This window comes from Mus musculus, chromosome 4 (genome assembly GCF_000001635.26).
Source record: "Mus musculus strain C57BL/6J chromosome 4, GRCm38.p6 C57BL/6J".
NCBI classification, from domain to species: domain Eukaryota; kingdom Metazoa; phylum Chordata; class Mammalia; order Rodentia; family Muridae; genus Mus; species Mus musculus.
The window spans coordinates 123,258,943-123,265,827 of NC_000070.6; the positions used below are offsets into that span (position 1 = coordinate 123,258,943).

Here is a 6,885-nt window from a genome sequence, read left to right on the forward strand (position 1 = left end):
GAAAAAAAAGAATGAATGAATAAATAAATAAATAAATGTATCTGAACCAGGTGTTGTGGTTCATTCCTATAATCTCAACACTTGGGAAGTTGAGGCACTATGATTGACAAGACCCTGTTTTCAGATCAAAACAATAACTTGGAAGGCAGAGGAGGGAGGGCGGATGTAAGATCCAGGCCTGTCTGGAGGTCCACATAGCAAGTTCTAAGGCAGCCAGAGCTCCATAGTAAGATTCTGTTCTAAAACTAACAAACAGGACCAGTAAGATGGTTTAGCAAATAAAGATGCTGTCAAACCTGATGGATGGCCTGTAACTGGCTGTGTAGACCAGGCTAGCCTTGGATGGCCTGTAACTGGCTATGTAGACCAGGCTAGCCTTGGATGGCCTGTAACTGGCTGTGTAGACCAGCCTAGCCTTGGGTGGCCTGTAACTGGCTATGTAGACCAGGCTAGCCTTGAACTCAGAGATCCTCCTCCTGCCTTTGCCTCTTGCGTGCTAGGATTGAAAGCATTTTCCCCAACACCTGTCTGCCTTCCTTCCTTCCTTCCTTCCTTCTTCCTATTCTTCTTTCCTTCCTTCCTTTCATCCTTCCTTCCTTCTTCCTTCCTTCCATCCTGTTTATTATATTTGTGTGTTTATGTGTGCGTACCTCTATGAGTTTTTATACACCATATACACACTGGAGTCCCCAGAAGCCAGAAGAGGTTGGCGGATCCCCTGCAACCAGAGTTACTGGTGGTTGTGAGCCACCATATAGATGCTAGGAACTGAACTCAGATCCTCTGCAAGAACAGAAAGTGCTCTCAACCACTAAGCTATCTCTTCAGCCTCAATTTTCATACTTTTCCTTCACTTTTCTCTCTGGGCCCTCTTCTAAGCAAGAATAATTGTGAGTTCAAAAGAGGGACATAGAAATTTGGAAGCGGAATCTATGGGTAAAATGTTTGTGCCAGCCTCTCAACCTGAGTTCAATCCCTGGAACCCACAGCAAGGCGAAGCAGAAAATTGACTCCACAGAGCTGTCTCTGACCTCCACACTCAACCTGAGTCAGACTTGCAAATTAGCATTTTACATTTTGAATTAAATTTAAAAATTGAAATATAAACAGTAGTAGCAATCAGTAGCCCACATGCCACTTGCATTTCACTAAGCCACACTGAGGTTTGAAAAGGTTCTACCTGGCCATCCCTCCACCCGTTTGGAGGCACCATTGCCAGCTCCTATCTTAAGAGCCGTGGGAAACCTCCAACCACGGTTCAGCTGGAGGCAGCTGGGGGCAGCTGGGGGCTGGGACTCCTTTACAGTTTTGATAAATGACTCTGGCTGCCACGTGCAGAGTTCAGCAGGAGTGCCACAGGAAGGCAGGAGAGGCAGCTGTGAGGCTCTGTCTCAGGCTGAGGGGGGAGCTGGCTGGTGGATTTCCAACAGCACCCGCAAAGGTCTAGCCCTACAAGAAGCTGCCTTTCCTTTTATTTCTCTAGGCTGATGCAAGCCCTTACAGATAGATGTAACTTCTTCAATCCCCCTGTCTCAGTATCAGCCCCAAGGATGCCCAGATTCAGAACAGTGTGTCTCCTGCACGTGAGAACACAGCTCCCTGCCTAGCTCAGGCTGCCCACAGTGAGAACTTCAGGATACCAGCCAACTGGGCTCTGAGATCTCTTCCAGTGACTGTGTTAGGGACTAAGTAGGTTACATAATTCTTGTCACCTGAGCACTGGTAGCCTGTCCACCGGTGTGGTTGAGGTGGGATAATGACTGAGGGGGGCGTAGGAAGGAGAAGAATTCTTCAATAGAGTCTTATCGAAGTCTCACCAGCCAAGGATTCTAATCTAATTAACAGCATTTGCTGTGAAGGTGCTCACATGGAGACAACCTGCCTCTTATATTTCAAGTAAGAATGTTGAAATAGCAGTTGGCCGTGCCTAAAGTCAGAACATGTTGGACCTAGGATGGTCTTTCCCCTTCCCCAGACATGAGCCTACAATTTTCTAGGAATGTCCCAAGCAAAACAACAAACTCCATTTATAGCAAAAGTCCCCTTTACCCTCTTGCGAGCAGAGGTTTCATCTGATCAGATATTAGTCCTATCCACCTTAACTCAGGAACCTCCCTAGGATGCCAATTACCCAAAAGAAGGAAAATTGGGGAAAGACATTTTGTTGTTGTTTCTGAGACAGTCTCATGTGCTCCAGGGTGACCTTAGCTTTGCTGTATAGCCGAGTATAACCTTGAACCCCGATCCTCCTGCCCTTGTCTCCCAAACACTAGGATTTCCAGTGTGCACCACCATGCCCCATTTATGCAGTGTTGGGAATTGAACCTAGGACCTTCGGCATGCTAGAACTCTATCATCCGAGCCATATCCCCAACTCAAGAGGCAAAAATTCATAGCAACTCTTTAAGATATAAATTGAGAGGCACCAAAATCATCTATATGACTGTTGTTATGACAACGTTTAATAGGCTGGAGAGGTGGGTCAGTAGTTAGGAGCACTGGTTGTTCTCCCAGGGGACCCTAGTTCCGCTCATAGCACCCCACATGGTAGCCTCCAGTCATAGAGGATCTGGTGCCTTCTTCTGGCCTCTAAGGCACTGCACACATATGGTTCACATACATACATGTGGGCAAAACACCTGTACATAGGAAATGCCACTTAAGTGTGGTTCTCTCTTAAGAAGCCCCTTGTGGCTAATTTTTCGTTAATTCCCTGCTTAAATCCACGTTAATAAAATCTTTCCTTGATAAACTCCAACTGTGCTTCATTTCAGCTCCTGACGGTGTTCTTTGCTGCCTCAAAGACAAGAATCCTGCCTTGGCCTGGTGTGGTGGTTCACACCTTTAAACCTTAGCACTCAAGAGACAGAGGCAGGCAGATCTCTATGAGCTTCAGGCCAGCTTGGTTTTCCTGTTACAGCACACAGCATCGTGGGACCTTGGACACTGTGTCTCACAGCTGCTGACAAGGTCACAAAGTCCACACTGACTGCTCAGGCACCCTCTGGCCTGCCCCACCCGCAAAGTTCCTTTCCAGAAGTTGGTATCCTCCTGTGTGGCCTTCCCGAGGGTTTCTGGCTCCTGTCCCTCCAGGAAATGGCCCTTCCTTCTCATTATTTCTCAGCTACCACTCCTCTGGGGGCCTCCACCCCTGTAAACAGTTTTTGCTGTTGCTTTTGTGTTTGTTTCTGACAGGGTTTATGTAGCTCAGGCTAGTCTTAAACCCTTGATCCCCCTAAGTACTGGAATTATAGGTATGTATCATCAAATTTGTTTTGTTTGGGAAAATATCTTGGTGGCCCAGAGTGGCCTCAACCTTATAAATTCTGAAATAATTATAGGCATGCAGCACCCCTTTTGGCTCTAACACTCTGGCCCTTTAAAATTCCCACAAGCCCGCTCTCTTTTCCTTTAACTCATCAACTCTATTATGGGAAAGTTGACTGAGGGGCATGCTCCAAGATGCTGGAGTTCTGCTTTCTAAGGTAAGCAAGACTGACAGGGAGGGCAATGGCTTGGTGGGTAAGATGCCCGATGCCAAGCCTGACTCTGAGGTCCATCCCCACCCACAGGTTGGAAGGAGTAAACTGACTCCTACAAGCTGTCCTCTGACCGCCACTTGTGTGTTGTGGCCTGCACACCCGGACACACAAAAGACAAAGTATAGCTTAAAATGTTTAAAAAGCAAAGAGTCTGATACCTGGGCTGGGCTTGATGGTACACACTTGTAATCTCAGCGCCAGAAAGGCAGAAGCAGGGAGAACTCGAGTTTGAAGCCAGTTTACACAGCTGCATGGCACGATCTTAATCTCAGACATAAATTAGGCCTGGGGAGCCGGGCGTGGTGGCGCACGCCTTTAATCCCAGCACTTGGGAGGCAGAGGCAGAGGCAGGCAGATTTCTGAGTTCGAGGCCAGTCTGGTCTACAAAGTGAGTTCCAGGACAGCCAGGGCTACACAGAGAAGCCCTGTCTCGGAAAAAAAAAAAAAAAAAATTAGCCCAGGGGAGGGGGTGCAAGCCTTTAGTCCCAGCTCTCCGGAGGCAGAGGCAAGCAGATCCCTGTAAGTTCAAGATGAGCCTGGTCTACATTGAGACCCTGTCTCAAAAGCAAGTTAATAAACTAATTAAATTAAGTTAAAACCCCAGACCCTCGTGTGTCCTCGTGAACACAGGGAAGGAGTCAGCTCTGAGGTCCACACTGAAAAACAAGAAAGCTTTCTAGAAAAAAGGCAAGCTGAAGATTTCAAAGTGGCAGAGCTGAACTGGAAAGTGGTGGGAGGGGCCGTGGGAGGTGGGGGAGGGGGGAGCCGAGGGAGGCAGAGGCTGGAGGCTGCCGGAGAAACCTTTAAAATTTGTTCTGAAACAGTGCACACCTGAAGACTCCACACTTGCAAGATAGAGGAAGGAAGATTTGAAGTTCATGGTCACCTCAGCTACATAACAAGCTACAGGTAAGCCTGGGCTACATGAGGCCTTTTCTTCTCTTAAAAATCAAAAAACTTATTTCGAGTGTGTGTGGTGCATATATATATATATATATATCACAGCACCTACAGATTGCTTTTTTGTTCGGTTGGTTGGTTTGGTTGAGTTTGGTTTGGCTTTTGGTTTTTCGAGGCAGGGTTTCTCTGTGTAGTCTTGCTGTCCTAGAATTCCCTGCGTAGACCAGGCTGGCCTGAAACTCACAGAGATCGCCTGCCTCTGCCTCCCGAAAGTGCTGGGAATAAAAGGCATGCGCCACTACCACCTAGGCAGATTCTTTTTCAAAAGAGAAAAAAAATTAGTCAAGTATGTTTAGACATGCCTGTAATTCCAATAAGAAGAAGCTGGGGAAACAGGAATTCAAGGCCAGGCTAGCTTGGGCTACAAAATACCCTATATCAAAAAAAAAAAAAAAAAAAAAAAAAAATCAGAACAACAGTGTAAGTTTAATAAGGACACAGAAGCCATGAAGGGATTAAGCCAGGGGAAGGTTGGACTGGATTTACGCCAGTGCTGACTATGACAGGGGATGGGGTCTGGGGGTACAGCCAGGTAGGGTCAGGAGCTATCAACTAGTAGATCAGCTGCACAGAATGAGAACTGAGCAGACACCAGGTTCCTCTAGCTTGGACAATTGGATGAGTGGGGAGGGTGGCTGAGTCTGCCCTATGCTGTGCACTGAAGCTGTGAGGAGTGAGGCCTACCAGGCCCCCTAACAGAGCTTGCACTCCAGATTGCACATGATCAATTTCTGTGTTTGGTAACAAGCGAAGCACACAGGAGTCACGGAGGCCCCTGGGGACATGGCCTGAGGCAGAAATGCAGGAGCTGAGAATGGTAGGACAGGGGGACGAGTCCTAATGAAGGAGACCTCTGCAAAGCTCACCTCCCCCTCCAGATGGAGGGACCAGTATAGCTAGGGAAGGACAAGGTTTCCTTGCTCAAGCTGGCCCCCTGGTCCTCCTGCCTCTTGCTTTCCAAGTGCTGGGATCACACTTGGCCTTTGTGCCTGGCTCCCCATCGGAGCTGCAGACAAGGTGTCTGGGTGTCATTCTAAGGACCCGGAAGAAACCCCTGCAGGGTTGGATGCACCAGGCCAGGGGCCCAGGAAAAAGGCACGGAGAGGCCCTGGATCATAAAATTGAGATGGTCTGTGCTTCATTTCATCCCGGGTGGGTTGCTCTCGTTCAGGGGAGTAGGGGGTAGGGGCAGGAGGTGTAAGTGCGAGAATGGAGTCAGCAGCATGGCTGCCCAGCCAGGCCAGGTGAGGAGAGACCTGAGAGCAGGAGACAGGCCCTGTGAGGAGAAACAGGAGCCTGCCAATGGAATCACCTGAAGGGGCTGTTAAAACACTGATTGTGGAGCACTGTGTGCCCCGCCCCCAGCTTCTAACTCAGCAGGTTTGAGGTTGAGGCCTGCTGAATTCATTTCCGACCATTCCCTGGTGATTATAGGTTGACCCAGAGATCACAATTTAAAGAACATTGAAGTTTTCAACCTGTGGGCCCTGGCCCCTTTGGGGGGAGGGGGTCAAACCACCCTTTCACAGGAGTTGCTTAAGACCATCAGAAAACAGAGCTTTACCTTTACCATTCATAACAGTAGCAAAATTACAGTTATGAAGCAGCAGTGGAATAATTTTACTGTTGGGGGTCACCACAACATGAACATGACCCATTGAAGAAGGGTCACAGCCTTAGGAAGGTTGAGACCCGCTGCTGCCGTGGACAGATTGGGCTGGAAGGAGCAGCTTGTGAACTGTAGGAGAGCTTGCAACCCATCCTTCCCAGGAGGTTAGAAACACCCCACCCCACCCCTGGCCCACATGGTGGTGGGGTCCAGCTGTTTCAGCTGCCATTGTCTTTCCAACACCAGCTTCTTCTGGGCTCAGAAGGCAATAATGCTACTTAGGTGGAAACAGGACTAAACTCCCTGAAAGGAGGGAAGCTAGAGAAACCCTGTCAAATGTCCCATAAAGGCAAGCGGGAAATAAACTGAGCGTCCCTTACCACATTTTCCCCCCTAGGAAACTGAGGTCATCAGCCAGGAGCTGCCTCAACCTCCACTCTTTTCTCTTCTTTAGGGAGAGACAATGGACAACCTCACATTCCACTGGGTAGCTCAACCCCTCCATCCAAGCACCAGATCCCATCCTTTCCTCCTGCTTCTTTTTTTTTGTTCTGTTTTGTTTTGGTTTTGTTTTTTGTTTTTTTGAGACAAGGTTTCTCTGTGTAACCCTGGCTCTCCTGGAACTCACTCTCTAGACCAGGCTGGCCTCGAACTCAAAAATCCGCCTGCCTCTGCCTCCCAAGTGCTGGGATTAAAGGCGTGGGCCACCACCCCTGGCTTCTCCTGCTTCTTGATTTCTTCCCTCTCTGCAGCTTTCCGTCTCTTTCCACAGTC

The 6,885-nt window shown here is 48.5% G+C and overlaps 1 long non-coding RNA gene across 1 annotated transcript; it reads left to right on the forward strand.

Moving 5' to 3' along the window:
• On the forward strand, positions 2,776–4,416 carry LOC108168976. Its single transcript, XR_001784423.1, has 3 exons — positions 2,776–3,043; positions 3,440–3,485; positions 4,367–4,416. It is a non-coding gene; the product is annotated as an uncharacterized LOC108168976 (long non-coding RNA).
• Positions 4,417–6,885: the final 2,469 nt, after the last annotated feature.